The sequence below is a fragment of the Hyla sarda genome, chromosome 1 (assembly GCF_029499605.1).
Source record: "Hyla sarda isolate aHylSar1 chromosome 1, aHylSar1.hap1, whole genome shotgun sequence".
Taxonomy (NCBI): Eukaryota; Metazoa; Chordata; class Amphibia; order Anura; family Hylidae; genus Hyla; species Hyla sarda.
In genome coordinates, this window is record NC_079189.1 from 602,664,146 (window position 1) to 602,678,837 (window position 14,692).

The 14,692-nt window shown below is 44.9% G+C and overlaps 1 protein-coding gene across 1 annotated transcript in view; it reads left to right on the plus strand.

Moving 5' to 3' along the window:
• The first annotated feature begins 767 nt into the window (after window positions 1-767).
• Window positions 768-14,692, plus strand: part of LOC130296490 (zinc finger protein 665-like) — a 29,246-nt gene continuing 15,321 nt past the window's right edge. Inside the window, exon 1 of the mRNA XM_056548067.1 lies at window positions 768-1,456. The gene's annotated coding sequence lies outside the window, so the exon portion shown is untranslated. The remainder of the gene's footprint in view (window positions 1,457-14,692) is intronic.

A 14,692-nucleotide genomic window follows, 5' to 3' on the forward strand; every position in this document is an offset into this window, starting at 1 on the left:
TTAAATGACCTTTATTAACACTTTTTTTTTTACTTTTTTTTTTGCAGTGTTATAGGTCCCATAGGGACCTATAACACTGCACACACTGATCTCTTATACTGATCATTGTTATCCCATAGGGACCTATAACACTGCACACACTGATCTCCTATGCTGATCACTGGCGTGTATTAACACGCCTGTGATCAGTGTTATCGGCGCTTGACTGCTCCTGTCTGGATCTCAGGCACGGAGCAGTCATTCGCCGATCAGACACCGAGGAGGCAGGTAAGGGTCCTCCTGGTGTCCTGTCAGCTGTTCGGGATGCCGTGATTTCACCGCGGCGGTTCCGAACAGCCCGACTGAGCAGCCGGGTCACTTTCACTTTCACTTTAGAAGCAGTGGTCAGCTTTGACCGCCGCTTCTAAAGGGTTAATACCGCACATCGCCGCGATCGGCGATGTGTGGTATTAGCCGTGGGTCCCGGCCGTTGATGAGCGACGGGACCGACGCGATATGATGCAGGATCGCGGCGCGATCCCGCTTCATATCGCGGGAGCCGGCGCAGGACGTAAATATTAAGGGGTTAATGACTCGGTGTATTTGCATTTGGATTATTTTTCCTCCTCGCCCTCTAATGACTCTTTTATTTTCCCTCTTACAGACCCATATGAGGACTTGTTTTTTGGCAGCAGAGATTCCCTATCAGCCCCCTGAGTATATATCAGTATGTTTAGATCAGTGTTTCCCAACCAGGGTGCCTCCAGCTGTTGTAAAACACCCAGCATGCCTGGACAGCCAAAGGGTTTAAATCAACTTTGACTTCGGTATCATCAAAGGGTTAATGGCGGCCAGCGATCGCGCTGATGTGCGGCATTAGCCAAAACACATCTGCTTATAGGGTATGAAGCGCACTCAGCTTGTAATCTCGCTTCATACACCTTCATGACGTCACGAGTGGGCGTGGCTGTGATATCACGACCTCCGGCTCCAAGTGTTCTGACGCTGGAGTATCCCTTTAAAATAATAAAGAAATGTGTCAAACATTTTGATTAGTCAGGGTCTCATTGCTGGGACCCCCCACTGACCACATTACAGCGAGCGGGAAGGATCGAACAGTAATGCCCTTCACTCTCCAGCTCGCAACAATTTCCTTCCAGCTTCACTAGACGCCCCATAGACTTATAATGTGACTCGCTCCAAGAGCAGCGCTGCTTTTGCTGGAGGTCGTATACAAGTCTAAGGGGCTTCTGCCAAATCCGTCTCAAGAGGCCGCTAGTCACAGAACGAGATCCGAGCTATTCTCTATTCCCGACCCAGCAGTCAGTTGCAAACAGACGCGAGGTGGTGGTTGCCTAAGGGATTTTCCCTACCAGACGAGGGAGTCGTGAGTATGTGGGGTGACATTTCCACTGGCTCCGCCCACAGCAGCGGGAGTCGGGCAGTGTTCAGTTAGCAGAGAATTATCCGGTGTCAGGTAAGTAAGCCTGGGCCGCAGGGTCATCGGCACGTGGCTGCAGCGCTTGGGCTGCGCGCTGTCACATACCTCTTTGTTGAGAGGCTTTCTTCATTATTCTAAGTTGTCAGTCTCCGGCCGGCGGTGTTTTGTATTTTCCCGCCAGCTCCACTCCTATCAGCAGCACACGGGAGCTGGGTGGTCTTGGGGGCGGTTAGCGTGACGGCGTGCCAGCAGTGGGACCCCCGCGATCAGCCATCTTATCCCCTATCCTTTGGATAGCGGATAAGATGTCTTAGGGTCGGAGTACCCCTTTAACACCTGTTTTACTAGTGTGGCCCCACCTACCAAGTTTTCTACCATGAGGCCAACAAATTACATGAACGATTCCCCCCTCCCATAGACATGAATGGAGGGGGCGTGGCGTGACGTCACATCCCCAGTCCCAGATTTATAAAAGCCTGTGAAAATAGGCCCAGTTGCCCATAGCAACCAATGGCTTCTTTCATTTTTCGGAGGCCTTTTCAAAAAAGAACAAAGCGATCTGCACAATAGATATGGAAAACTGCACAAATATTGCTCTAGACAATACACACATTGAAATATACTTCCGAAACGTGTCCGTCGCCATGCTGGGGGAACACTTTTGCGCTCAGACATTTTGACTAGAGATGAGCGAACTTACAGTAAATTCGATTCGTCATAAACTTCTCGGCTCGGCAGTTGATGACTTTTCCTGCATAAATTAGTTCAGCTTTCCGGTGCTCCGGTGGGCTGGAAAAGGTGGATACATTCCTAGGAAAGAGTCTCCTAGGACTGTATCCACCTTTTCCAGCCCATCGGAGCACTGGAAAGCTGAACTAATTTATGCAGGAAAAGTCATCAACTGCCGAGCCGAGAAGTTCGTGACGAATCAAATTTACTGTAAGTTCGCTCATCTCTAATTTTGACTGTCCAAAAAATAATTAATTAAATGAACATTTAATTTCCTATGCAATTACACCTACCCACTACCACCACCAACACCCCTCCCCCCCGACAACCCCACACCCCAAATAAAACATGTCCTAATAAACATTGCAATATATAGGGCAGCACATGTACAGTAAAAAATACTATACAGACTCAATCCATGCTGAATCTTTGCCATCCTTGCGCTCACCTTTGTCATTTTGTACTTCCTGTTGTTTACTTCCTGGTTCATGACACCTCTTCTGAGCATGCTCAGAACAAAATAGAGGTCAAAAACGGATTGAAATTAACGGGGACAAACGGGTACATTTAAAGGGTAACCCGTTTCTCATAGACTTCAATGTTAAATTTAAAAGACCCGTTTTTCACCCGTTATTTTGGACGGGCAAAAAGAATTGCGCATGGAACGTCTTTTGTCCGTCAAAAATAACGGGTTACAAACATAACGGGTGCAAACGGGGGATAAAGGACTGTAAAAAAAATCCCATTGAGATCAATGGGAACCATTTACAGCCCTTTACAACCCGTTTGCAAAATTTGCCATAATAACGGACATTCTTTGGCGGGAGCAGGCGGCTGTGTGAATGAGTCCTTAAAGAGACACATGTAAAAAAAAAAAAAAAAAAAAAGAGCCAGGTCATTAACCTCTTGGGGACACAGGGCGTATGCTCGTGTTGCTCGCCGGGCGGGGACCGGATCGGGATGCCTGCTGAAATCATTCAGCAAGCATCCCGTGACAACGCCTGGGGGGTCCTGAGACAATTCAGATCAGCGATTTGCGGCAATTCCGGGTCAATCGGGTCCCCAGTGACCCAGAAAAAAAAGATGATAGGTGCCGTCCGAGATGGCACCTATCATCCTTTAGCAGCAGGAGTGAGGTGGCACTGGTGCCACCTCACGATCGTCCTAATTCATCGTCCGTTACCGGCCAAGGAATCAGGACACCTGCTGTAGGGGTGTCCCTAACAGCCCCCGGTCTGCCGCTGTTCCGAAGGGCGAGAGTGGGTGCCGGGAGCCCTCACCCCCGGCAATGGGGCCCCAGGAGTGGAGTCGGCGGCGACGACGGCAGGCGGATCTTCACTGCGCAGCAGCAGGAGGTAAGGCTGGCCTCCTGCTGTTGCTAAGCAACAACTCCCAGCATGCACACAAGGGCATGCTGGGAGTTGTTGTTATACAACAGCAGAAGTTACAACTACAACTCCCAGCATTCCCTTTGGTAGTTTGTGCATGCTGGGGGTTGAAGTTATGCAGCAGCTGGAGGCACATTTTTTGAGCCTCCAGCTGTTGCATAACTACAACCCCCAACATGCAAGGACAGCCAAAGGGCATGATGGGAGTTGCAGTAGTGTGCCTCCAGCTGTTGCATAACTACAAGTCCCAGCATGCTCTCCGGCTGTAAGTGCATGCTGAGAGTTGTAGTTTTGCAACAGCTGAAGGCACACTGGTTGCAAAACACTGAGTTTGTTACCTAACTCAGTGTTTCACAACTAGTGTGCCTCCAGCTGTTGCAAACTATAGCTTTCAGCATGCACTGATAGACCGTACATGCTGGGAGTTGTAGTTTTGCAACAGCTGGAGGCACACGGGTTGCTAAAAACGGAGTTAAAGGGGTACTCCGGTGAAAACCTTTTTTCTTTTAAATCAACTGGTGGCAGAAAGTTAAACATATTTGTAAATTACTTCTATTAAAAAATCTTAATCTTTCCTGTACTTATTAGCTGCTGAATACTACAGAGGAAATTCTTTTCGGAATGCTCTCTGATGACATCACGAGCACAGTGCTCTCTGCTGACGTTCTTATAATAATAATAACGCTTTATTTATTGTTGTCCATAGTGGGATTTGAACCCAAGTCCCCAGCACTATAAGGCAGCAGTGCTAACCACTGAGCCACCATGCTGCCCTTAGCATACTTCTGCTATGCACGGTTGCTAAAATGGACAGAGATGTCAGCAGAGAGCACTGTGCTCGTGATGTCATCAGTGCTCCAAAAAGAAAGGAATTTTCTCTGTAGCATTCATCAGCTAATAAGTACTGGAAGGATTAAGATTTTTTAATAGAAATAATTTACAAATATTTTTAACTTTCTGGCACCAGTTGATTTAAAAGAAAAAAGGTTTTCACCGGAGTACCCCTTTAAGTAACAAACTTCCAGTGTTTTGCAACCAGTGTGCCTTCAGTTGTTGCATAACTACAACCCCCAGCATGCACGGGCAACCAAAGGGCATGCTGAGAGTTTTAGTAGTATGTCTCCGGCTGCTGCATAACTACAAGTCCCAGCATGGCCTTCGGCAGTCACTGCATGCTGAGAGTTGCAGCTTTTTGCAACAGCTGAGTCTTTTACCTAACTCAGTGTTTCGAAACCAGTGTCCCTCCAGCTGTTGCAAACTACAACTCCCAGCATGCACTGATAGAAAGTACATGCTGGGAGTTGTAGTTTTGCAACAGCTGGAGGCACACTGTAAGGCTTAAAGGGGTACTCCGGCCCTGAGACATCTTATCCCCTATACAAAGGATAGAGGATAAGATGTTTCAACGCGGGGGTCGCGCCGCTGGGGACCCCCGCAATCTTGCATTCGGCACCCACCTCTTTGAGCTGCATGCTGCGGTGCCAGCTCACAAACAGCCGGGTGCCGACCACGGAGCCGGAGTTTTGTGACGTCACGACTCCGCCCCTGTGTGATGTCACCCTCCCCATAGACTTGCATAGCTGGGGGTGGGGGGTGACATCACACGGGGGCGGAGTAGGGGATAAGATGTCTCACCACAGGGGCCGTCACGCCCCCTCCCATAGACTTGCATAGCGGGGGCAGGGGGTGACATCACACGGGGGTGGAGTTGTGATGTCACGATACTCCGGCTCCGTGGTCGGCACCCGGCTGTTTGTGAGCTGGCACCGCGGGGTGCAGCTCAAACAGGTGGGTGGCGAATACAAGATTGCAGGGGTCCCCAGCGGCAGGACCCCCACGTCGAGACATCTTATCCCCTATCCTTTGTATAGGGGATAAGATGTCTCAGGGCCGGAGTACCCCTTTAAGCCTGACAGTGTGCCTCCAGCTGTTGCAAAACTTCAACTCCCAGCATGTACAGTCTCTCAGTGCATGCTGGGAGTTGTAGTTTGCAACAGCTGGAGAGACACTGGTTTCAAAACGCTGAGTTAGTTAACAGACTCAGTGTTTTGCAACCAGTGTGCCTTCAGCTGTTGCAAAAAGCTACAACTCTCAGCATGCAGTGACAGCCGAAGGCCATGCTGGGACTTGTAGTTATGCAGCAGCCGGAGGCATACTACTAAAACTCTCAGCATGCCCTTTGGTTGCCCGTGCATGCTGGGGGTTGTAGTTATGCAACCAGTGTTTGTGAGCTGGCACCGCGGCATGCAGCTCAAACAGGTGGATGGCGAATACAAGATTGCGGGGGGGTACCCAGCGGAGGGACCCCCCCACGGAGAGACATCCTTTGTATAGGGGATAAGATGTCTCAGGGCCGGAGTACCCCTTTAATCCTAGGACTAAAAAGCAATGTATATTCGTATATTATTGGATTTCTCTGACAAGATTCTAGTTTGTGGTGTAATGTTCATTTAACTCTTTCACGCTCTTCAATGGTAGATACTTACATTTGTTTACAGGAAAGTAACACACAATGGAAGTGTATTAAGTCCAGATGTCCAAAACCCAAATTTGAGACAATGGTCTGTATACAGTGTTTTACCAAACAATGGCGGAGTCCTGAGATAATCAAATACTAGTAAATCTCTCAATCTCAACACAATGGGGGAGATTTATCAAAATCTGTCCACAGGAAAAGTTGCCCGGTTGCCCATAGCAACCAATCAGATGGCTACTTTCATTTTTAACAAGGCCTCTGCAAAATGAAAACAAATCGATCTGATTGGTTGCTATGGGCAACTGGGCAACTTTTCTTTTGCACAAGTTTTGATAAATCTCCCCCAATAGCCCTGGATTTACCAACCCTGACACACAAGGAAGTTTATATAATCACAATGGGGGAGATTTATCAAAACCTGTGCAAAGTGAAAGTTGCCCAGTTGCCCATAGCAACCAATCAGATCACTTCTTTCATTTTGCAGAGGTTTTGTTAAAAATGAAAGAAGCGATCTGATTGGTTGCTATGGGCAACTGGGCATCTTTTCCTCTGCACAGGCTTTGATAAATCTCCCCAAATTATTGTCCCTGAAAGTGTTAACCCCAATCTAATGTGCAAATGTGGCAGAGGGGAAATACAGGTTCATACATTTCTATACAACCATTCCTATATATGATCTTAGAATATGATCTCTGTAGCATTAATATACTTTGCCCTATTGTATCGATGTTTATGTGTGTGTATATATATATATATATATATATATATATATATATATATATATATATATATACAGTGGTCCCTCAACATACGATGGGAATCCGTTCCAAATGGACCATCGTTTGTGGAAACCATCGTATGTTGAGAGATCCGTGCAATGTAAAGTATAGGACAGTGGTCTGCAACCTGCGGACCTCCAGATGTTGCAAAACTACAACTCCCAGCATGCCCGGACAGCCGTTGGCTGTCCGGGCATGCTGCGAGTTGTAGTTTTACAACATCTGGAGGTCCGCAGGTTGAAGACTACTGGTATTGGAGGTTATACTCACGTGTCCCCGCCGCTCCGGACCGTCACCGCTGCCCTGGATGTTGCCGTCCATCGCTGTCGCCGCGTCCCCGTGGTGTCCCCGACGCTCCGGCAAGGCCTCTGCTTCCCCGGCATCCTCGCTCTCTGTCGCCGCCATCACGTCGTTACGCACGGCGCTCCTATTGGATGACGGGACGGTATGCGCAGCGACGTGATGACGATGATGGAGAGCGCCGACGATGCAGGGGATCCCGAAGAGGACGCGCCGGAGCCCCGAGGACAGGTAAGTGATCGTCAGCGGACCACACGGGGCACCGTAAAAAGGCTATCCGGTGGGAGCTGAAGCAGTCAGCGCTGTCGGATAGCCGTTTATGCGATGGCCCCGACATACAAAAGCATCGTATGTTGATGCTGCCTTCAATATGACCTCTGAGAGGCCCCATCGTATGTTAAAATGATCGTATGTCGGGGCCATCGTAGGTCGGGGGGGGGGGGGGTCACTGTATGGGTGTATATATATATATATATATATATATATATAAATATATATATAAACTGATAGTTATGGCATTATAAGGTTTATTTTTGTTATGTATAGTTATGTAGCTAAATGCTGTGTTAAATTGTCTAAATAATGTTTGGGGGGGGGGGGGGTCCAATCTTATAATTTGAGTTGCCAGATCAGGAATAATATTATCTTAGGTTAGATGGACAATGATATCCTATTATATAATGGTGGAAATAGGCAGATATAGCTAAATAATATATTTCATATACTTTCTTATGGTATTATCCAATAGTAGTGTTATGATATGACTAGAGATGAGTGAACTTACAGTAAATTCGATTCGTCACGAACTTCTCGGCTCGGCAGTTGATGACTTTTCCTGCATAAATTAGTTCAGCTTTCAGGTGCTCCCGTGGGCTGGAAAAGGTGGATACAGTCCTAGGAGACTCTTTCCTAGGACTGTATCCACCTTTTCCAGCCCACGGGAGCACCTGAAAGCTGAACTAATTTACGCAGGATAAGTCATCAACTGCCGAGCCGAGAAGTTCGAGACGAATCGAATTTACTGTAAGTTCGCTCATCTCTAGATATGACCATACAAATGTTATATATAATTTAGGCATATTAAGATACCGGCCATGTAGATTGGAAACACATGTGGATACCACTTTAATACATTATATCCATCTATTTCCAGTCATCTATTTGAGGTTTAGATTTGTGGATATTATTCTGATCTAATTGGACAGGAACATCAAACAGTTATATTAAATAGATTGTATAAATATTATAGTCACATGACATACCTATTACCCCTATTATAGAAAATATGGCTGTCCTTAAAATCAATACCCTGTCACAGACTGCCCCCTATAGATAATGCTAGGAATAGCACAAGTGAAATTGTAAGGGTAATTGCATAGTCACACCCACCAGATGACATCATAATTGATGGGGGCGGGCTTTAGATAAAGAAAGGCTTAAAAACCTGTGGAGGAGAGAGCTTGGGGAGGAGCTGATCAGCCGATCATCAGACACCACATCAGAGAGACCAGACTTCATCCAAGGAGCTGACCTTCCTAAGGACCCTGGATATTGTCTGCATTCCTGAACCTACTAGGCCCAGATATCTGGTAAGTAATAACTTTGATTACCTGTGGTAAGGGTTATAATTAACTGGCTTGATATTTAGTCATTCCTGCCTTATTGCAGAGATGTAATGTTAAAGGTGTTAAAGTCATTATTAGTGCTATCCGGTAAAGAGGCATATTATCGAATATTGTATCTAAATTGACTCCGAGGAAAATCTCTGCCCTGGAATCCATAGTCTGGGGAGTTAATAATATACAGTGGTCTCTAAACTGTAGCCCTCCAGATGTTGCAAAATTACAACTCTCAGCATGCCCTGACAGCTGTCTGGGCATGCAGGGATTTGTAGTTTTGCAACATTTGGAGGGCCACAGTTTGGAGATCACTGTGCAGTGGTCTCTAAACTGTAGCCCTCCAGATGTTGCAAAACTGCAAATCCCAGCATGCCCAAACAGCTGTCTTGGCATGCTGGGAGTTGTAGTTGCGTACCTCCAGCTGTTGCATAACTACATCTCCCAGCATGCCCTTCGGCGATCAGTACATGCTGGGAGTTGTAGTTTTGCAACATCTGAAGACGCACTGGTTGGAAAATACTGAGTTGGGTAACAGAACTTAACTGAAGGTTTTCCAACCCGTGTGCCTCCAGCTGTTGCAAAAGTACAACTCCCAGTACATTCACACGGGCGAGTTTCCTGCTTGAAGTTTGAGCTCGCAAACTCCTAGCAGGAAACTCACTGTAAATCTCTGCCAGTGCCCTAAAAACACTACACTACACCACACTAACACATAATGAAGGGTAAAACACAACATATACACCCCCTTACACTCTTCCCCCCCCCCCCCCCCCCCCCCATAAAAATGAAAAACATAATTTACGGAAGTTTCCAAAATGGAGCCTCCAGCTGTTGCAAAACATCAACTCCCCGCATTTCCGGACAGCCACTGACTGTCCAGGCATGCTGGAGTTTAGCAACAGCTGGAGGACCCTGTTTATAAATAACTGGTGTAGAATACCCCTATGTCCACCCCTATGCAATCCCTAATTTAGTCCTCAAATGCACATGGTGCTCTCTCACTTCGGAGCCCTGTCGTATTTCAAGGAAATAGTTTAGGGCCACATATGGGGTATTTCCGTACTCGGGAGAAATTGCACTACAAATTTTGGGGGCTTTTTCTCCTTTTACCCCTTATGAAAAGGAAAAGTTGGGGTCTACACCAGCCTGTTAGTGTAAAAAAATAAAAATTTTTACACTAACATGCTGGTGTTGCCCTTTACTTTTTATTTTCACAAGCATTAAAAGGAAAAAAAAGCCCCCCAAAATTTGTAACGCAATTTCTCCTGAGTATGGAAATACACCATATGTGGGCGTAAAATGCTCTGCGGGTGCACAACAAGGCTCAGGAGTGAGAGCGCACTATGTACATTTGAGGCCTAAATTGGTGATTTGCACAGGGGTGGCTGATTTTACAGCGGTTCTGAAATAAACACCAAAAAATAGATACACACATGTATCCCCATTTTGGAAACTACACCCCTCACGGAATGTAACAAGGGGTATAGTGAGCCTTAACACCCCACAGGTGTTTAACCCCTTAAGGACCCAGGGTTTTTCCGTTTTTGCATTTTCGTTTTTTCCTCCTTACCTTTAAAAAATCATAACTCTTTCAATCTTTCACCTAAAAATCCATATGCTAGCTTATTTTTTGCGCCATCAATTCTACTTTGTAATGACGTCCTGGGTTCTTAACAGGTTAATGAAAATTCTTCAAAGTTGGATGGAAAAATGAAAAAAAAAAATTTTCACTAAAATGCTGGTGTTACCCTAAATCTTTCATTTTCACAAGGGAAAATAGGAAAAAAAAGCGAACATACCCCATATGTGGATGTAAAGTGCTCTGCGGGCGAACTACAATGCTCAGAAGAGAAGAAGCGCCATTGAGCTTTTGGAGAGAAAATTTGTCCGGAATTGAAGACCATGTGTGTTTACAAAGCCCCCATGGTGCCAGAACAATGGATCCTCCCCCACATGTGACCCTATTTTGGAAACTACACCCCTCACGTAATGTAATAAGGGGTACAGTGAGCATTTAAACCCCACAGGTGTCTGACAGATTTTTGGAACAGTGGTCCGTGAAAATGAAAAATGTAATTTTTCATTTGCACAGCCTACTGTTCCAAAGATCGCTGGTGGGGTGTAAATGCTCACTGCACCCCTTACTAAAGGGGTGTATTTTCCAAAATGGGGTCACATGTGGGGGTGTCCACTGTTCTGGCACCATGGGGGGCTTTGTAAACGCACATGGCCCCTGACTTCCATTCCAAACAAATTCTCTATCCAAAAGCTCAATGGCGCTCCTTCTCTTCTGAGCATTGTAGTTGGCCTGCAGAGCATTTTACATCCACACATGGGGTATTTCCATACCTATTTTGAGGGGCATTTTCTCCTATTACCCTTTGCTAAGGCTCACTGTACCCAAAATAGTATAGTATGCAATGTTTTATTCATTTATTTATTTATTTTTTGCTATTCTGGCACCATAGGGGCTTCCTAAATGCAACATGCCCCCCAAAAACCATTTAAACAAAATTTGCTTTCCTTCCCTTCTGAGCATTGTAGTGCACCAGCAGAGCCGTGAGAGACGTGCACACATGGGGTATTTCCATACTCAGAAGAGATGGGGTTACAAATTTGGTGGTGGTGGGGGGGGGGATTTTCTCCTATTACCCCTTGTAAAATCTGGGGAAAAAACTGTGAGAAAAAAATTTTGTTTTCATTTACACATCTGACTTTAACTAAACGTCGCCAAAAACCTGTGGGTTGTTAAGGCTCACTGTACCCCTTGTTACATTCCTTGAGGGGAGCAGTTTCCAAAGTAGTATGAAATGTGTTTTTTTTTTTTTTTTTTTTTTTTTTTTTTTTGCTGTTATGGTACCATAGGGGCTTACGAAATGCGACATGCCCTCCAAAAACCATTTCAGCAAAATTCACTCTCCAAAATCGCATTGTCGCTCTTTCCCTTCTGAGCCCTCTAGTGCACCCACAGAGCACTTTACATCTACATATGAGGTATTTTCTTACTCAAGAGAAATTGGGTTACAAATTTTGGGGGGGATTTCTCTCCTTTTACTCCTTGTAAAAATTTTAAAAATGGCTCTACAAGGACATGCGAGTGTAAAAAAATTACGATTTTGAACTTTCTCCTTCACGTTGCTGCTATTCCTGTGAAACACCTAAAGGGTTAACAAACTTTCTGAATGTCATTTTGAATACTTTGAGGGGTGTAGTTTCTATAATGGGGTCATTTATGGGGTATTTCTCACGGAAAAGCCCCTCAAATACACTTCAAACTTAACTGGTCCCTGAAAAATTCAGATTTTGAATTTTTCCGTGAAAATTGCTGCTATACTTTGAAGCCCTCTGATGTCTTCAAAAAGTAAAAACATGTCAACTTTATGATGCAAATATAAAGAAGACATAGTGTATTTGTAAATCAAAATATAACTTATTTGGAATGTCCATTTTCCAAATAAATTGGAAAGTTTCTAATTTACAAAAATGCTAAAATTTTCGAAATGTTCATGGAATTTTGGGATTTTTCACCAAGAAAGGATGCAAGTAACGAATTTTTTTTTACCAGTATGTTAAAGCAGAATATGTCACGACAAAACATTGTCGGAATCAGAATAAAATGTGATAGCATCTCAGAGTTATTAATGCATTAAGTGAGAGTGGTCAGAATTTGAAAAAAGGGCTTAAAGGGTACCTCTCATCAAATAAACTTTTGATATATTTTAGATTAATGAATGTTGAATAACTTTCCAATAGCATGTTAATGAAAAATATGCTTCTTTCTATTGTATTTTTCCCGATCAGTCATGTCAGCAAGCATTTCTGACTCATGCTGGAGTCCTAAACACTCAGAGCTGCCAGCCTGCTTTGTTCACAGCCAAACAGGCTGTGAACAAAGCAGGCTGGCAGCTCTGAGTGTTCTCCTTCGTGAACAAAGCAGACTGGCAGCTCGTAGTGTTTAGGACTCCAGCATGAGTCTGAAATGCTTGCTGCCAGGACTGGTAGGGAGACCCCTAGTGGTCATTTCTTCAAAGTGGAAAATTAACTAGAAAGGAGCATATTTTTTAATAACATGCAATTGTAAAGTTATTCTGCATACATTAATCTATAATATATCAAAAGTTTTTTTGATGAGAGGTACCCTTTAAGGTAAAAAATGGGTCCGTCCTTTTAGGGTTAATGGGCCAGTGCATGTGTTTCTAATATTTCCTTCACTTATTCTAATTGTCTACCGCCACTTTTCTACCTAAACTTGACTCCACTACCTCACTTCCAGCCTACTACTAACACCTCCATACAGTCCCACCTCTGCCTGATTACCGGTGTCTGCCACTTGGACCATCTGCCCCACTTGGCAAATGGCTACAGACACCAGGACCACTCACAGAAAATGTCCTGGTGACTCCTACCAGTAGAGTACCAGCTTGCACATCCTGGAATGGGATAAAGGGTAGGAACCTTAGAGGGTACTTAGACTCAACAAGGTCACTCCCTAAGGGTAGTCCTGGCGCAGGTAGCTGCTTGCCAGGTAGGCCAAAGGGTTCCTATAGTGGAGTTCTACCCTACTCTGGTTGGGTAGAACAGCAGGTCCAGATCCATTGAATTTACCTCAAGGCTTGATTTACAATGTAGACTACTCATTACTGATGTGTAATGTCCTCCATTCTACAGCTGCTTTTTAGAGTGTACTATAATGAGAAGAATAGGATCCTCTTCTCTGTGTGTGCAATGTATGGGAGACATCATAGAGGCTAGGCTGCACCCACCAGCTTAGGGACAACTAAAAATGAAGCCTCTAGAGCAGAAATCTGATGAAAAATGCCATATATGTTATCTATATATATAAAACTAAAACTCAACGTGTGTGTGTGTATGTTTGTATATATGTGTGTATGTATGTGTGTATGTATGTTCCGCAAAAACTTTCAAACGGCTAAAGATATTAACATGAAACTTGGCACACATGTTACTTATATGTCAACAACAAACATAGGATAGGTAATTTAACCCTTACTCACCCCCATTTGCCAGGGGCGGTGCTTATGTTTAAAGTCCCATGCAAGTCAATGGGAAATTTATGTTCCCATATAAATTCCGTGCGGCTGGAGATATTTCAATACCTGGTACACATATTACGAGTCGGGATGGGAGGTCGGGATGGGAGGACGAGATATGAGGTCGGGATAGGAGGTCGGGATAGGAGGACGGGATAGGAGGACGAGATATGAGGTCGGAATAGGAGGTCGGGATAGGAGGACGGGATAGGAGGTCTGGATAGGAGTTCGAGATAGGAGGTCGAGATAGGAGGATGGGATAGGAGGTCGAGATACGAGGACGGGAAAGGAGGTCTGGATAGGAGGTCGGGATAGGAGGATGGGATAGGAGGTCGAGATAGGAGGATGGGATAGGAGGTCCAGATTGGAGGATGGGATAGGAGGATGGGATAGGAGGATGGGATAGGAGGACGGGGATAGGAGGACGGGGATAGGAGGACGGGATAGGAGGTCGGGATAGGAGGACGGGATAGGAGGTCGGGATATGGGGTTGGGATATGACAACAATATATGAGGACTGCATATGAAGTCAAAAGCTTCCTCCTTTGTTTATTTTCCTCCCCAAAAAGGATTTGGAAGGAAAAACCGGGCAACGCCGGATACTCAGCTAGTATATATATATATATATATATATATATATATATATATATATAAAACTCAACGTGTGTATGTATGTATGTATGTATGTATATATGTATGTATGTATGTATATATAGTTACATAGTTAGTATGGTTGAAAAAAGACAAACGTCCATCAAGTCCAACCAGGGAATTGAAGGGAAGGGTGTAAGGGGATAAGGGGAAGGGATGTAGTTTTATAATTCTGCATAAGCATTAATGTTATTTTGTTCCAGGAATGTATCTAACCCTGTTTTTAAAGCTGTTAATTGTTCCTGCTGTGACCAGTTCCTGAGGTAGACCGTTCCATAA